The sequence below is a fragment of the Monodelphis domestica genome, chromosome 1 (genome assembly GCF_027887165.1).
Source record: "Monodelphis domestica isolate mMonDom1 chromosome 1, mMonDom1.pri, whole genome shotgun sequence".
In the NCBI taxonomy this organism is placed as follows: Eukaryota; Metazoa; Chordata; class Mammalia; order Didelphimorphia; family Didelphidae; genus Monodelphis; species Monodelphis domestica.
Window position 1 is genome coordinate 398,346,127 of NC_077227.1, and position 18,585 is coordinate 398,364,711.

At 36.3% G+C, this 18,585-nt stretch overlaps 1 protein-coding gene across 13 annotated transcripts in view; it reads left to right on the top strand.

The window, feature by feature from the left end:
* Window positions 1–18,585, top strand: part of PTPRT (protein tyrosine phosphatase receptor type T) — a 1,347,533-nt gene that overhangs the window by 313,931 nt on the left and 1,015,017 nt on the right. The gene's annotated exons all lie outside the window — the stretch shown is intronic.

Below are 18,585 nucleotides of genomic sequence, written 5' to 3' on the forward strand. Positions count from 1 at the left end.
GCTTAAGAAGCTGAAAGTGACAGCTGTAATGGATCTCCAGCTCACAGTCCTGCGTTCTGAGACGCCCGCCCAGCCTTCCCCTGCTCTCATCCTGGAAGCCCCCTGCTGCAAGTCCTTTCCTCCTACACGCCCCTCTCCCTCTCCTCCCCACTCCTCCCTTCTCTGTCATCTGGCATACCTCTTTCCCAGCCCCCAGCAAACAGGACATCTCTTTTCCTTTAATTTAATTCACAGAATAAACCTAGGGAACATTTATTTTTTGTTGATTTTTTTTAATTTAACAAAACTAGATTTTTCTCTCTCCCACTTCTCTTACTGTCGAAAATAAAACAAAACACAAACCCAATGAAACAAATATATATAGTCAAGCAAAACAAACTCCCACATTGGCCATGTCCCAAAATTTTCAGCACTCTCGGTTCATCTCTTCTCTGTCAGAAATTGGTAGCAGATTTCATCATCAGTCCTCTAGAATCAGTTATTGCATTGATCAGACTTCTTACAGTATTCATAGTTTTATGCCATTGTTATATAAATTGTTCTCCTCACTTTACTTCATAAAGTACATAAATGTTTCCCCAGGTGTTTTTGGAAACTGTCCCTTTCATCATTTCTTGTGGCACAATAATAGTCTATAATATTCATATGCCATAATTTGTTTAGCCATTCTTCAATTGATTGGCACTTCCTTAATTCCCATTTCTTTGCTACTACAGAAAGAGTTTTAAATCTATTTGGGGGCATGGAGGTTCATTTGATATCTCTGGAGTATAGTCTCCATAGTAGCCTCTCTTGGTTAAAGGATATGTATAGTCCAATTACTTTTGGAGTTTAGTTCCGAATCGCTTTGCAGAATTGCCAGACTAATTTACAGCTTTATAGAAGTATATTTTTTTGCTCATTTTCTGGTTACATTTATGGAACACTTACAGTTTATATAATACTGCTTATTCATTTTTTCATCTGATCTTCACAAAACTGATGTCAGCATTATAAATATTATTGTTCTCATCTTGCAGATGAGAAGCCTATGGCCTTGATAGGCGATGAGGAAGAAAACAAGATGTAATGGGAAAAGCCCCTCAATTAAAAATGGGAGGATCTGGGTTCAAATTTGAACTCTGCTATTTCCTATCTGTTTGACCTTGGACAAGTCACTTCTCTGGGTCCCAGTTTTCTCATCTTTAAAATTAGGAGTTTGGGCTAGATGACTTTTTAAGTACTTTACAAGTACTTTTCAGCACTGGATCTGTAATGTTATGATCCTGTGAGTTTCCTAAGGTCTCAGAAGATGTTAGTGATAGTCTTCTTTCTGCCATACCTTGTTGCTGGTGTAGTTTTCTCCATCATTCCTCCTGATGTGTGTTGAACTTCCTTTGGATCATTGCTGTTTGATTCAGATCTGAGAAGGCTGTAATGGGCCATGTGCTTAGAGTCCAGACAATTAACAGCGTGTGTTTCAGAATACTTTTAAGACTTACAAAGCATTTTCTTCCTAATAATGTTGTAAGGTAGGGAATTAATGTTATTATCCTTATTTTACAGATGAGGAAACTGAGACTCAAAAAGAGGAAGTCATTTGCCCAGGAACTCAGAACTAGCAACTGTGATAGATGGATTTTGAACCCTAATTGCTTGACTCTAAATCCCTTGTTCTTTCCATGGGGACTAGAAAATGCTTTGAACAAAAGAAGGATTGGAAGAATTGTCTTGTGACAGGGGGATTAGCCTTTTTCTGCTTAGCCCCAGAAGGCAGAACTGGAAGTAATGGGTAGAAGTTACCAAGGGACAGATTCAGGCTAAAAAATGTTCTCATAATTAAAGCTATCCCAAAGTAGACTGGTTTATCTAAAGAGTATTGGGTTTTCCTTCAGTGTGTTTTCAAACAGAGACCGGATATCTACTTGTCTGGAATGATGTAGAAAGGATTCTCATTCTGGAATGAGTTAAACATGCTGTGTTCTCAGAGGTACTTTACTATTTTTGGATTCTCTGAGGACAGGGGGAAAATCCCAGGTGAGTAGTCTTTGCCTCTGTGCTTTTTAGAGATAAAGTTTCTGTGTACTATTGATTTCATGTATGAGTTGGGTTGGGTTAGAAGTCGATATAGCAGTGAATAAGATACAGTTTCTGCCTTCATTTCAATGTAATAATTCTAATGTCTCTGAAGAACAATTTCAATTTTTAAAAAAAATTAATAACCCTCCCCCCAACCATTCTTACTGAAATTCTTTTCAGTTTCTCCACAAAGATACTGGCCCATCCTCGGGACATTATTTTTGAGTCCCCAAAGTACTTAAAATATATACGAATTTTGCTACCTATTGTATGGTTTTAGAGCTCTGGGCCTGGAGTCAAGAATACCTAAGGTCAGATCCAGCATCATACAGTAGCCATATGACTCTGGGCAAGTCACTTATCTACTGTTTGCCCCAGTTTCCTCATCTATAACAAGGGGATAAAAATAGTATCTATCTCTGAGCATTGTGAGGATCAAATGACATAATTATAAAGCACTTAGTAGGTGATATATAAGTGTCAGCAATAGCAGTAAACAGTCTTATGTATACTTTGCCCCTCCAGCTTTCCAAGAGGAAAGATAGAATCTTAATATATTTGTAGCCCTGGGATCCCTAGATACTATAGATTAGAGCCCCAGGCCAGGAGTCAGGAGGACCTGAGTTCAGATGTAGCCTCAGATAATTCCTAGATCCTGGGAAAGTCACTTTGCCCCCATTGCCTAGCCCTTACTCTTCTATTGTTGCTATTAAGTTGTTATTAATTGTTTTTACAAACAACAGTAATTGATCTAGTTTTTCTTTTTCTTTTCCTTTAAAAAATTTTTCATTTAAAAATGTTTTTCCACATTTACATGATTCATTTTCTTGTCCTTCCCTCTTCCCTTCCCCTTCCCGGAGCCAACAAGCAATTCCACTGGGTTATATAAATATTATCACTTGATACCTATTTCCATATTATTCATTTTTACAATAGAGCAATCTTTGAAAACCCAAACCCCAAATCATATATATATATATATATCTGTATAAACAAGTGATAAGTGATATGTTTTTCTTCTGCATTTCTACTCCCACAGTTTTTTTTCTCTCAATGTGGATGACATTCTTTCTCATAAGTCCCTCATTAAGTTGTTATTAAGATAGAGTTTAAAAATGTATGTGTGTGTCTGGAGCCCAACACCAGTAGAAATTTTGGATTAAGCAAGTAGAATATGAAGGCTAGAAAGATAGCTGGATTTGCCATAAGAGGGCCTGACACAGGTTGACGCATAGAGTATGATTTCATTGACTCTAGAGCTAGAAAAAGATTTTATAAATGATCTAATACAAAAACTCTCATTTTAAAGTTGAGAAAATTGAGACTCAGAGAATGGAAGAGACTTGCCCAAAGTCACTCAGCTGGTTAGTGGTAGAGCCAAGGTGAGAGCTGAGCTTTCCTGACTCCTGGTCTCATCTCTACCAGATGTTGCTTATTGAAGGTGACAATGATGATCAAAGCTGCTTCTCCTTTGGCAAAGATGAAGTACTGGAAAGTTTCCACTCTTGAATGGGCCCATTTTCTGAGCAGTATTTGAGCCAAAGCAGCCTCATGATTAACAAACAAAACCCAGGCATGTACCTCCCCCATCCCCCAACTCTATTGGAAAAAAACAGCCAGAGCAATTTTTCTCAAAGTTTTCCAAAATGAATTTATTCTTGGACAGTCAGCAAGCATTCCAACATGAGCTCTCTGGCCCAGTTCCGGATGCTGGCCTGCAGCAGGAATTTATAACTGAGCGATCATTTACAGCCAGAACATGCACACCGATGGAGACACAGAATCCAGGGGTGATGAGTTATGCTGTGCATTGTCGATATCAATTTAATAATCGATATTGCAGGGGAAATTTCAAGTATTTAACAAATTGTTTGCTAACATGTTTCCATAGCAACAGCATCTCTTAGTTTCCTTCAGGGCTGGTTCCTTGAGAATCTTTCCAAAGCCCCTGCAGTGCAGATGAACAAGGCTAGGTAGGGGAAGCTTGCCACAATTTCTATTAGAACAAATGACAGAATCTAAATGTTATTCTAGGGAATTGATGTGAGGGGGGGTGAATCCCATGTTTTAGCCCTGATGCTATTCTCTGATCAAGGTTCTGAGCTATAAAGAAGCTTAGATTCATTTTAGTTTTAAAACATTTTTAAAGTGACTATAAGTATAAGGCATTATGTTAACATCTAAAATCTAAAAAACCTTATGCTAATTTGATTTATACTTATGCTAAGAACCAAGGTTGGAAAGTTGAAACAGAATTCAGTCCTTACCTTCAAGTAACTTCTTTTCTGCTGAGTGAGAGATGATATACAAAAGGTAGGATAGCATAATAGGAAACTTTTAGGAAGTAGAGGATATGCTCAGGATGGAGAGAAATGTGAGGAGGTTTATAGGGAGGAGTGAATTCTGAATTGATATTTGAAGGAAGAGAAAAGATCCTAACAGATGAAGATGGTGAGGAAGTAAGACATGAGGGATGAACTGGAGAATGAATGAAGGGAGGAAATAGCAGGGACAGAAGACTTTTGAGAGTTCCTTGGATAGCAAGGAGACCAAATGAGTGAATATTGAAATTCATTCAGGCTTTTCTTTTGAAGATCAGATAGATACTGAAGGTAAAGCTGAAGTACTTTGACCACATAATGGGAAGATGGGACTCATTTGAAAAGACCCTAATGTCGGGAAAGGTTGAAGGCAAAAGGAGAAGGGGACAGAGAGAAAATGAGATGGATAAATAATGTCATGGAAACAATAAATAGGAGCTTGGACAGTCTTTGGGAGATAATGAAGGATAGATGGGCTTGGAGTGCAGTGGTCCATGAGGTCATGAAGAGTCAGACATTACTGAACAACTGAACAATAGGAAATGGCAGGATATGATTAGAGAGTAACTAATACTGAAGTTAAACTGTAGAGTACATGGAGAGGAGTAATGTGAAATAAAGCTAAATATGTAGGATTAGAAGCAGATTATGGTGGGGCTGGGACATATAGTATGTGACTCATAAATGCTCTGTCTTTAAATATCAAATTACTTAGTTCTCATCAATCACAGCATTTCTGCATTGAAAGGGACCATATTGACCATCTAATCGAATGTATCTTTGAAAAGGATTTTTTCTAAAATATTCCCTCAAATGATGAAAATGCTATCTGTTTCCAGAGAAAGAACCCATAGAGTCTGAATGCAGATTGAAGCATACTTTTTAAAACTTTATTTTTCTAGCTTTTTAAAATTGTTGTTTTCTTTTACAACATGACTAATATGGAAATATATTTTGCATAATTGTACATACGCAACATATATCAAATTGCTTGTTGTCTCAGTGAGCAGTAAGGGAGGAATTTGGAACTCAACATTTTTAAAAATGTTAAAAATTCTTTTTACATGTAACTGGGGAAAAGTAAAATGTTTTTTTAAAAAAGAAAAAAAATATTCTTTAAAAGGTAGTTATTCAGTCTTTAACTGAAGACCTCTAATATAAGGGTTATTTCTGTGGATAATAGGGAGCTACTGAAGGTTTTTGAGCAGGGGAATAGAATGATTGTATCTTGGCATAGGAAATATATCATTATTTTAGCAGTAATTCTAACCATTGGTTGAAGATGGGGGTGCTGGATTCTAGGATACTAGATAAAAGGCTTAGCATACATAGCCTTAGGAAGATAATTGAACTGGTGTGGTGTCAGGGAAATATGGAAATAAAAGAAGAAACAGATGCTGGTTCCTTGTTGGTATAAAAAATTCATTAAATTTTACATTTGGAGGGGACCTAACAGTGAACCTTTTTATAGAGAAGGAATTAAGGTCTAGAATGGGGTTAATTTGGCTAAAGTAACACAATGAGTTAATGAATGAACTGAGACCAGAATCCAGGACTGTTTCTTTTCTGAGTTCTTTGAAAGCAAGAATTGAAGGATTTATTTATTTATCGATCTATTTATTAATTTATTTTTACTTTTCTTTATAATTCTGGAGCTTAGCAGAGTTCCTGGATAAATAAATCCTAAATAAATATTTCTTTACTTAACTATACTATTCTTGACTCTCCTAGCTATTCTGTTTTTCTACTCTCCATTTTTCCTCCCATGAATTCAGCATAAGTTTAGTAAGGAGATTCATTTACCAAAAATTCAACTCATTTTGCCTGAGGCTCCATTATGGCCCCCTAAAAGGAAGACAGAGGGGAATTAAGACAACCTCTGCTCCAATGCAGCTCATAGTCTACTAGGAATGATCTTTTTTTCCCCATTCAAATTTAAAAATATTAATTAAAATACTGAATGTTCTCAGAGCCATTTGGTTAGCTAGCCTTTGACTAAGCACCATTTAATCCTTAGTTCTGTCATTCATGTGCCTCACTGAGCAAACTTTTCTTTTAATATCGATATAATTTATTTCTTGTTCTAGATTAAAAAAAAAGTCTTGTATATCCAGTAGTTCTTCTGTAATCCAAAGACTTGTGTTGATTTTATTTTAAAGTTTTCAAGACACAATATCGTGTAATTATTTCCCCAAATTGAATCCGTATTAGGAAAACTCTTGAAATTAGTTTAATTATAAAACTGTCCATCATAATTAAATTCAATTCAACAGACATTTTCTAGAACCTACTATATATCAGTCCTTTGACTGGGTTCTAGGGAAACAAAGTCAGTGACCATAAGAAACTTACATTCTGTAGAGAAGAAGCAACATGTATACAGAAAAGGAAATATTAACTGGGGTAGTAAGGAAAAGCTGTGCATTGAAGGTGGTCCTGGATCTGAATCTAGAATAGAGTGAAGAATTCTAAGAGGAGGAAGGGAAAGAGAAGGAGAAAGGAGAGTGTTCCATTGGATTCTTCCCTTTCGTTTTTCCAAATGCGTTGATTTTTCTTTCTCTGAGTTTGCTGCCAGGAACCAAAGGCAGCAACTTCTCATCTTGAATAGGACCAGCTTGCCCTATCATTCAAGGAAACTTAACTTTTTTTAAAATTTATTTTTTTTCAGTTAATAATATACATGGAAAAGAAACAAACAAAAAGAACAACAAAACTCTTGTAACAAATCTAGATAGTGGAGCAAAACAAATTCCTATATTGGTCATATCCAAAAAATATATATCTCATTCAGTACCATCATCACCTATCTGTCAGGAGGTGGGTAGAATGCTTCATCATCAGTGTTATAGAATCATAGTTGGTCATTTAACTGATAAGTTCTCATAGCTTTTAAGGTTGTTCATTTTTGCTGTGTTGTTGATTTTGTATGAATTATTTTCCTGATTCTGCTCACTCCATTCTGCAGCAGTTCATATACTTATAGCACATTAGTATTCTATTACATTTGTGTACCATAAAGTGTTCAGTCATTTCCAAGTTGAGGACCATCTCCTTAGTTCCAGGGAGACCAATTTCATTTCAATATAAAGGACTTCCTGGGAATGAGAGTTGTCCTTCAAGTGGCCTGGGTTGATGCTGAAGACAGAGCTATCCCCAGTGGTATTAAAGTAGAGGGTACATGACCACATGCTTAGGACATCCAGATTTGTGAGAAGAGTTTGGATTCACCACTTTTTGAAAATCTACCTGAAATTTTGTTTTATTTGATTATTCATTATTTTAGGTATCAGTGCCCTCGGGAAGCGAAAAGATTGTGGAAAGCCTTTGAGAGGGGAAGGAGGAACATAAAAATCTTGTATAATCCAAAAGAATGTAAGCCCCTTGGAGGCAATCACTATCATTTTATGTCTGAATCTCTTGCACTTCGCACAGTGCCTGATCTGTAACCAGGTTTAATAAATTCTTGTGAAATGGATGAATAAATGAGTACTTTGGTTCAGTGACAGCAGTCTTGAGTGGACATAGCTGTAGAGGTGGTCTTTTTACAGCTCTTGAAACTAAGTTTAGCACCCCAGTCCCAGGGGGTTTGATTCATTATGCTTGAATCACAAACGTTGTTTAGCATCAGAGACACAGGCAAGTTATAGCTTCATCTAGAATATTGACAGGGAATCACTACAACTGGCCTCAGGGTCCTGGTAAATAGTCCCTTGAAAGGCAGCCAAAGGCTGTGTTCACCCTTCCCTCTGGGCTTCCTTAGTTCCACTGAGCCTAATCCTTAGAGTTTATTATTGCTATTATTTTATTAACTGCTGACAGAGGAGAAAAGGGGAGAGAGAGAGGAAATGAATAAATGTAAAAATATGAACATGCATGCCTGTGAAAGGACTGATGGGTTTCATGTATATTATAACAATAGCAACAACTAACATTTACATAGTATTTTAAGGTTTTCAAAGTGCTTTACATTCATAATGTAGTCTCATCCTCACAACCACTCAGGGAGGTGGATGCTGTTATTATCCTTATTTACAGTTTAGAATACCCAGGCAGACAGCATTTAAGTGATTTGCCTGGTGTCACATAGACAGAAAACAAATGAGACAGGATTCCCGCTCACGTCTCCTTGAATCGAAGTGGACTTTTGTCTACTACAGAGATGTTGAGCTTATGGTTACTAGGCTGCCAAGGGCCCACAAAAGTTCCAAGAAGAGCTAAACTCAATTAAAATATTATTGGAAAATGTTTAATCAAATAAAAGCATAACAGAGACAATGTTAATTTGTGGTTTTCTAAGTCAACATGTAGCCCATAGGAATCTGTTTCTATTGGAATTTGATGCCACTGCATTGTACCATAGAGTTGTAAAGGATAAAATTATGGTTGGATTAAATATTTAAGAATATGGTCACCAGGAATTAATTACTTAATTCCAAATGAATTATTCAAGTCAGAATGACTTTTATGGTAGTTTATTTACAAATAGGAGTGAAAGTAAGGAAAATGAGAGAGAATGAGATAACTACTCTGGCCTGGTCCAAACCAGGCAGGGCTTCAGAGGCCCCAGCAAAGGGGGGGGCACAGAGGTTAATTAAACAAGGCTTCTAGTCACAAGACCTCCTCCAAGACGAGGGGCCTCTCCAGAGGCTAGTGCCTCCAGAAAAGCCAAGGAAAGAGAGTTAGCCTTTCTTATTCACCACATGTCAGTCCAAAAGGAAGCAGTCTGAGGTCTCAAGCCTGAGCTCCTCCAAGGCCAAGTTCAAAGGGAGAGAACCTCTCACAGGAAGTTCCCACCATATTTAAAGACAATTCTTTGCTACACTTCCTGTGCCCTTGGTCCATTTTTATGTGGACCAATGGCAGCTTTAACTTTGCTTCAGGGGGCAGTCAGTTGTTTTTGATTTGTCACTTGCTAGCACATGTGGGTCAAGGATTAAGTGGGGGTGTATACATTCTTGGTGGCTATAATCTATTGAATAAATAGGGGAGAGTTAATCCCATCTTCATAAATTTCTATATCGGTATGAATATATTTATGTATGCATGGGCATGTAAATGTATATGAGCACACATAACACACATATATGCTTAATCTTGTGTGTGCACACATGCTCATATAGGTATATGTGTACATGTGCATATGTACATGCATGTATACCCCTTATTAATTATATGTACACATCTAAAAGACATGCTGACTTTGATGTCTGTGAAGGCCTGCTGCTATTCTTAGACTCTGACAAGTAAGTCTGCTAAGTAAATGCAGCATTGTGAGTTTCTTTGAAGACATGGGTTCTAATAGCAACCCTATTACCTGCTCTGGCATTCACAAATCATGATAGCCAATGCATGGCCAGGATTTTGTCTCTGCCCTTTATGTCTAGTCTGCCTCATCATTTACATATTTTGACCAATCCAAGATTCAGGACCCAGAGCAGAACTTTTGTATAAAAGATAAGACATGGAAACAGGTAATTCTAATACCAAATGGGATATTATCAATATGTAATGAAAATACAAATGAGGCTAGAGTGAAGAAAAATTCTATCCTGCTCAGAGAGCAAAGAAGACTTCTTGGAGGAGATAGCATTTAAAAATATTTTATTGATTCCTTTTTTGTTTGTTTGTATATTACTTTCATTTCACATTGACTCTCCTTTCTTCTCATAGAATCTACTCATTTAACAAGTATAAAGCAAAAGAAAATAATTTTATGTCCATGAATGAAAATATATGTCTGTTTATAAGGCCCATTGACTTCCCACTACCGATCTTCAGAGTGGAAGCAGGCTTTGTTAGTCCTTTCAGATCATGATTGTTTACTTCATTGATCAGGATTCTGAAGTTCTTTTTGTGGTTGCCGGGTCTATAAAATTCTGGATTCTACTTCCAGGAAATGGAATTTGAGCTACATCTTGAAGAAATGGCATAATTTTCATTGAAATCTAGTTTTAATTTGAAATAATTTTAATTAGTAGAGATAAAGATGGAAGATTTAAGCATAACAACCAGAATAAAGAAAGGGACAGTAGTGGGCATATATGGATGTTATTCAGGGAATATTGTATTATCCCACTTGAGAAACAGCATAGTACAATAGATAGAGACCAAGCCTCAGAGCTAGGAAAACCTGGATTCTAGTACTGCCTTATATATACCACTTGAGTTACCCTGTAAAGTCACTTAAACTTTCAGTGATTTACAGAAATCTCTAAAAGCAAGAGTTGCAATGAAGCTACATAGACCATTCATCTGTTAGTGTTCTATACTAACAAAAGCATGGGTCCAGTTTCTATTCCCTATGTAAACCCATTTGGATGCAGCATTAAGTATGTTTTTTCTAGCTCTATGAAATAATTTTTGAGTAATTTGATTGGTATGGCAATGAATAGGTAAATTCATTTAGTTAGAATTGTCATTTTTGTTATACTGGTTTGGCCTGTAATAGTGTTCTAATTGACTTCCCTGCCTTCAGTCATTCCTTTCTCTCCTTTTTTTTCTTTCCTCACCACCTTGTTTCTCAAGTGTAGAAATTCATTTCCTAGTTTGGAGGTCTGACTATGCCATTCCTCTGCTCAAAAACCTTCAGTGACTCTTTGTTCCTTCTAAGATAACATAAACTCTTTAATCTGTAATTTAAAGTGTTTTATAATCCAGTTTTAGTCTACCTTTCTATAACATTATTCCTGTTTGTGCTTTCCATGTCCTAGTTAACTAATACTACTAGTTTTTCTTGATATTCACCTGTTGCTTCCTTTTTCTGTAGGCTTTTCCTCATTTGTGAAACAAACTCCCACCTCATCTCTGTCAATTAAAATTCTTCTCTTCTTTTAGGTCTCAAGTCATTTGCCAAACACTTTATTAAAGCTTTTCCACTTATATTTTGGCGAAAAGTCTTCTTTTCTTCCTGACATGTTCTAGAACCTGTTTCTGGATCCCTCCTCTGTCACAAATGTATTTCTTTGTGTATACTTATCTCTGTTTTAGTCCTTTCCTCCCTAATAGGGTGGCATTTCCCCCCCAAATCATTCCTTGTGAATTTATTTATTAGATTTTTGGAAATTTTCATTTAATTAATTAATTTAGAGTATTTTTCCATAGTTACAAGATTCATGTTCTTTCCCTCCCCTTCCCCACCCCCTCCTGTAGCCAATGCACAATTTCATTGGGTTTTACATGTGTTATTGGTCTTTATCAATATTTCCATATTATTGATATTTGCATTAGGGTGATCATTTAGAGTCTACATTCCCAATCATATCCCCATCGACCCTTGTGATCAAGCAGTTGTTTTTCTTCTGTGTTTCTACTCCCACAGTTCTTCCTCTGGATGTGGATAGTGTTCTTTCTTATAAGTCCCTCAGAATTGTCCTGGATCATTGCATTGCTGCTAGTAGAGAAGTCCATTACATTCGATTATACCACAGTGTATCAGTCTCTGTGTACAATGTTTTCCTGGTTCTGCTCCTCTCACTCTGAATCACTTCCTGGAGGTCGTTCCAGTCCCCATGGAATTCCTCCAGTTTATTATTCCTTTGAGCACAATAATATTCCATCACCAACATATGCCACAATTTATTCAGCCATTCCCCAATTGGAGGGTACAAGATGACATCTTTTTGAAGTCAGAGACTAAATTGTTTTTCATTTTTATATCCTCAGCTCTTGATATTGTACACAGAAGGTCCTTTATCAGTTTGAGTTTGTGAATTTTCAGCAAAGATTGAAAATTGTGTTCTAGTCATACCAATATAATAAAAATTATGATATTATCAAAATTAATTTAAATATTTAATGTTGGGGAGAAGCTAGATGGATAGTGTTAGGCCCAGGCTCAGGAAGACTCATCTTCATATGTTCAAATCTGACCTCAGGCCCTTACTAGCTGTGTAACCCTGGGCAAGTCTCTTAACCCTCTTTGCCTCACTTTTTTCATCTGTAAAGTGAGCTGGAAAAGGAAATGGGAAACCAATCTAGTATCTTCACCAAGAAAACCTAAATAAGAACAGCAAATTAAACATTTATCAGAGGTAGTTAGGTGGTACAATGGATAGAGCACCAGGATAGACCTGGAATTGGGAGGACTTGAGTTCAAATTTGGCCCCATATACCTCCTAGCTATGTGACCCCTGAACAAAGTCCCTTAAACCTGATTACCTAATCCTTGCAGCCACTCTTCTGTTTTAGGATTGCTACTGAGGCAGAAGGTAAGGATTAAAAAAAAAGATTTAATGTTCTAAAATGACAAATTAGATAGATAGATAACAAAATAGATAAGATAACAAAATTCATTTGAAGGAACAAAAGATTTAGCATATGAATGGAAAAATGGATGGGATGGTATGAGTGAAGAGGAAATAGTACTTCCAGACCTCAAACTATATTTTAAGATGACAATATTTAAAACCATTCTCTACTGGTTAAAAAACAGAAAAGTAGATCAGTGGAATGGACTAGACAAGGAAGAATCAGAAATAATTGAATTCAATAACCAACCTAGCATTTGATTAACCTGAAAACATAAATTATTTATGGAAGAATAGCTAAGAAAAACTATGTAGATCTTTAAATCCTGTATGTATGAATTCACTTTCTTCTTTATCTTTTCAGGGGATTGGTCCTCCAAAGAATGATAGGAAGGGTTAGATTTAGTATAAGTTTTGCTACTTCATTTCAAATACGTGGAAGTACCTGTATATGAAATGTCATTAACAGATTCAGTCATTAAAATAATGATGTATGTTTCTTCCTTATTGTTGGGCGGCGGGGGAGGGGGAATACTGGGAAAATTGGCAGGCAGTATGGCAGAAATTAGACTTAAATCCAGTGTCATCCTAAACTGTAATTTGTAATAAATCTTAAATGGATATAATCTGAATGGTAAAAATCATAGCATAATAAAAGAGAAGAAACAGATCATATACTTTTGAAAACTATGAGTAGAGAATGAATTCTTAACCAAACAAAAGACAGAGCAAATAAAAAATAAAATAGATAATTTTGACTACAAGAATTTGTAAGACTTTTGTATAGAAAGATTAATACACCTAAGATAAGGGAAATGGTTGAATAGTCTTTTTAAAAGATATCTCTGATAAGGTCTGGTATCCAAGATACATTAACAATTAATAGAAATATATAAACTCCAAACTATTTCATAATAGAGAAGAGGTCAAAGGATATGAACAGTTCTTAAAAGAAAAATTTGCTTCCCCAATTGATAGTCAAAGGATATTAACAGGTAGTTTCAGAAGAAGAAATCAAATCTATCAGGAGTTACTTGAAAAATATTTTAAATCACTGTTGAGAGAAATGCAAATTAAAATAACTTGGAGGTACCACCTCATACTTCACAGAAATTACAGTTGCTGATGGGGATGTGGGAAAAATAGGTACATTAATGAATTGTTGATGGAGTTGTAAACGTCTCCAAATATTCTGGAAAACAATTTCAGGCTATAACCAAAGAACTATAAATCTGTGCTTCCCCTTTGTCCCAAGCAGTACCAATACTGGGTCTGTCTCCCAAAGATGTCGAAGAAAAAGGAAAAGGATCCAAATGTACAAAAATATTTTAGCAGATTTTTTGTAGTGGCAAGAACTTGAGAGATGTCTATTGATGTGGAATGGCTGAACAAGTTGTGATATATTATGATTATAATATGCTATTATATTGTTTACTGTTGTGTTACAAGAAATGACAAGGGAATGGTTTCAGAAAAATCTGGGAAGACCTACACGAATTGAAGCAAAGTCAAGTAAACAGAAGTAGGAGATTATTGTATACAATATTATAATGGTGATCAACTGTGAAAGACCTAGCTACTGTGATCAATACAGCGATCCAAGACAATTCAAAAGGACTTTTGATGAAAAATGTTGGCATGCAAATCAAAGTATAATTTTCTCACTTTCTTTACTTTTTCTTGCTTTTGGGGGGACATGATTATTGTTTGTATGATTTCATATGTATAATTGATATTATATTGCTTATCTTCTCAGTGGGGGAAGATGAGAGTAGAGAAGAGGAAAGAATTTGGAAATAACCATTAAAAATGTTGAATTACAAATTTTTAATAATGATGTGTAAGAATGCTCCAAATCACTACTAATAATAGAAAATACAAATAAAAGTAACCTCAAGGTTTCACCTTATACCTAGCAAATTAGCAAAATGACAAAAGATAGGAATAATAAAAAGTTGTAGATGTTGAAAGATATACTAATGCAATGTTGGTAGAACTAGAACTGTCACAACTATTCTGGAAAACAATTTGGAAGCAAGCTTATAAGGAAATTAAGATTTTTATACTCTCTGAACCAGACATTCTACTAGAAGGCATATACCCCAAGGAGAGCATTGATAAAAAGGTGTGTGTGTGTGTGTGTGTGTGTGTGTGTGTGTGTGTGTGTGTGTGTGTGTATAAAATGGAAATATTTCTAGTAGCACTTGGTGGTAGCAAAGAATTAGGAACAAAGGTGTCTTGGCTAGGGAATGACTCAACAAACTGTGGTGCATGAAAGTAATGGAATATTATTGTTCTGTAAGATATGTTGAATATTATAGATACAGGGAAAGATTGGGAAAAACTGATACAAAGTCAGGTAAGCAGAGTCAGGAAAACAACATACCCAATTATTGTAACAATGAAAAAGGAAAGAACAAGAAACATAAAACAATGAAAACTGAATGTTAAAAATTACAAAGAACAAATAGCTGTAAAAGATAGGATAAAATACCTTCCAATGATTCTTCTTCTTTTTTTTTTTAGAAACCCTTACCTTCTGCCTTAGAATTAATATTGGAGTGGTAAGGACTAGGCAATGGGGGTCAAGTGACTTGCCCAGGGTCACACAGCTAGGATGTATCTAAGGTCAAATTTGAACCCAGGACCTCCTGTCTCTAGGCCTGACTCTCAATCCACTGAGCAACACAGCTGTCTTCCCCCTCCCCCCCACAATGCTTCTTTGCAGAACTGTAGGGTTCACGAATGTGGGATATTGCATAGGTCAGATGTTTTTTCTTTATATTGATCAATTTTACTGAATGTTTTCTATTTTCTTTGTTAGTTTGTTTTGCTTAGAAGGGATGACTATGGGAGAGGGAAGAGGGGAACACAGGGGAAATTTAGGGAAAGTGAAAACAAAAAACAGTAAAATAAATTTCTAAAAAGAGAAAACTGTACATTACTTCGTAATGGACCCACTGTATTTTATATTCCCCTGAAAACCTTGGGTCAATAAGTAAAGTCAAGAAACATTTATTAAGCACCTGTTTTTGGCCAAAAACTGTCTTAATCACTAAGGATACAAAGGAAAGCAAAAAACAGCCTCTGAAATCAAGGAGCTCACAGTGTAATGGGTGAGAAAACATGCAAACAACCATTTATAAACAGGATACATACAGAATACATTGGAGATGGTTTCACAGAAAAGACATCTGATTAAAGAGGGTTGAGAAAGGGTTCCTGAGGAATGTGGGATTTGATCTTGGGCCTAAAAGAAGCCAGGAGGTGGAAATGAGAAGAGAGAGAGTTCCAGAAATCATGGATAGCTAGTGAAAACACCTGGATCTGCAAAGAGGAATACAGTGTAAGAAACAGCAAGAAAATCAGTGTCCCAGAATTTCACGTTTGTTGGAGTAGGAAACTCTTTGTGCCATGAAGAGTATGATTATCTGACTTAAAAAATATCTATTTATTAAAAAGTCATATTCAAAAAATGGCTTCTTTTGTATGTTGCCTCCTAGGTTGAGACTTGTTGTACCCTCCTCTAGTTGGATACTCTGCTGGGAGTCCTTTAAAATCAGACTTAGAAGTTTAGCCTTCCTGTGATGGGTCAGAGGGATTCATTGAATTTACTGAGCAGGAGAGTGGGGTGATCCAACTTTTCCTCTAGGAAAGGTTTTTTTCTTCATAATGAAGAAACCTGTCTAGATATATGGAATAAGACCTGGCTTTAACTCCTGCCATTTCCTAAATGTATTGTCTTGACCCTGTCTTTTGATCTCATCAGATCTTAATTTACTCATAAGGGAAGAGAAGTCATTGGACTACACAATTCCCAAGGTACTTTTGCCTCTAAATACTTTGATTCTAAGGAGTTTTTTTTGTAACATGTATGCAGGAAAATTGGAGAGGTTAAGACCAGAGGTCAGGAGAATCCTGTATGAGTTCTTTTATTTGAATATATATTAAAAACATTAATAGAGAAAAAATCTCTTGACTGGAGAGGAAGAGGCATATTAATTCTTCATTCAAAAGAAGTTGTATACAGAGCATTGTGCTTATGCTGGGGGACATATTGTTTAAATAAAACTTATAAATTCATGCCCTCATGGAGCTCAAAGTCTTGACATTTTCCTCATATATCTACCTTCTTACCTTTCCTTTATTTTTCATTCTTAATAAGAGAAGCAGGATTCAGGACAGAGGAGCAAAATTGCTCCCCTGAAGGCATCCACATATTTCTTGGTATCTTTCTCTTTTTCCTTCTGCCACACACTGGGCTTCTGGGGGGTGGGGAACTGCTTAGGGATGGCAGATGTTGGTTCAAATTTTTATCAGGTTTTTGATAATTAAAACTCCAAGATCTTCAGAAAGTCAAGTTACAATAAATTTCAGTAGCAGATGTTAAATTGGGGCAGAGTGGTGGGAGTGGACCTAGGGAACAGAGGCCCTTATGAAATGAACTCATGTTAAGATCAAGCCAGTAGACTTCAGAGCCTCTCAGCTTGTGAGTGAACAAATTTCCTTGGCCAGTGCCCAGGTTGTTTCTCGGTAAAGAGAGCCCTCACTCCCCAGCTCCAGGTGTTTTCTTTCCTTTGAGCTTCCGTTCTCATCCCAACATTCTGAGAACAGCTTCACCCCAAGTGGCTCTAGTCCTCTTCCTGCCAGGAGCAAAGGAGATGAAAAGAATTGATATGTTTCTATAGTGCCTCATGGTTAACATGTCCTTTTCATATATTATGTTATGTGATTCCAGGGGAATGTGGCATGGTAGAGAGAAAACTAGACTTGGAGTCAGGAAATGCTGGATTTGATTCCTTCCCCAGGAACTTGTTGATGGTGAAACTTGGGGCTTAACAAAAATATCTATGCCTGTTTCCTCATATGTAGGATGAGAGGGTTTGACTTGATCTCTGAGGTCACTTCTACTCTAAAGCTCCAGTCTTATGATTCATGAGCAGTACAATATGCTCCTACAGTCGTAAGATTCTGGTACTGGCTCTGTGATCTGATATTTTGATCCTAACTTCAAAAGGTTCCTATGGGCTGACAGGAAGGAACATACATACTGTTGGTTTGTTGACAGACGATTAATTAGAGGATAAAGGAAGTTAACCATCTTCTGGAGGTCCTAAAGAATCACATCAGTTCTTTCTCAGTTCTCCTGTACCTTTCAATTCTGAAACTTAGGGAAGCTATTGTTGGTAGATGTCTGTTTCCCAGAGATAGGGATATCTGTTAGAGATTATGTATCTACCTTGAAGGGGAGTGGTAGTAGTTTTTTGCTTATATAGGGTTTCTAGGAAAAGAACCAGAGGGATAGGTAATACAGCTCAAACTCATTTGGACCCAATTGGTATTTACCTTTAAAAAGTGTTTATTCCATTGAGGTATCAAATATCATCTGTTTTCTCAGGGTCCGGATGATACATGCAGAGTTAGGGAATTTATAATGCAAGAGTTCTGAACCTTGGGTCTGGGAACTGTTTTTTAAAAATTATTTATATTTATTTAGAATATTTTTCCATGGTTACATGATTCATGATTTTTTCCACCCCTTTTCCCTCCCACCTCCCTGAGTTGACAAGCAATTCTACTGGGTTATACATGCATCATTGTTCAAAACCTATTTCTATATTATTCACATTTGTAATTGTAAAAATTAAATTATGTATCTAATAATAAAATATATTTTGTGAGGTTTATTAAGGATTATTAGAAATCAAGGATACAAAATAAAAACCATGTGCCCATGGCTGATTAGCCCATTCAAAATCCCCACATTTAGCTTATCACTATACTTGTTATGTCATTGCAATGGAAGAGAAGAAAGCGTGGGAGGTGTCATGCCAGTTAAATACCAATTGTTATCTCACCAAGGTGGAAACTCAGGTGAGATTATAGGGAAGTCTGGGAAATACCAAGGACTTCTGGGGATTTAAGTCTAGGGTTCAAAATCTCCATTTATACACAATAGA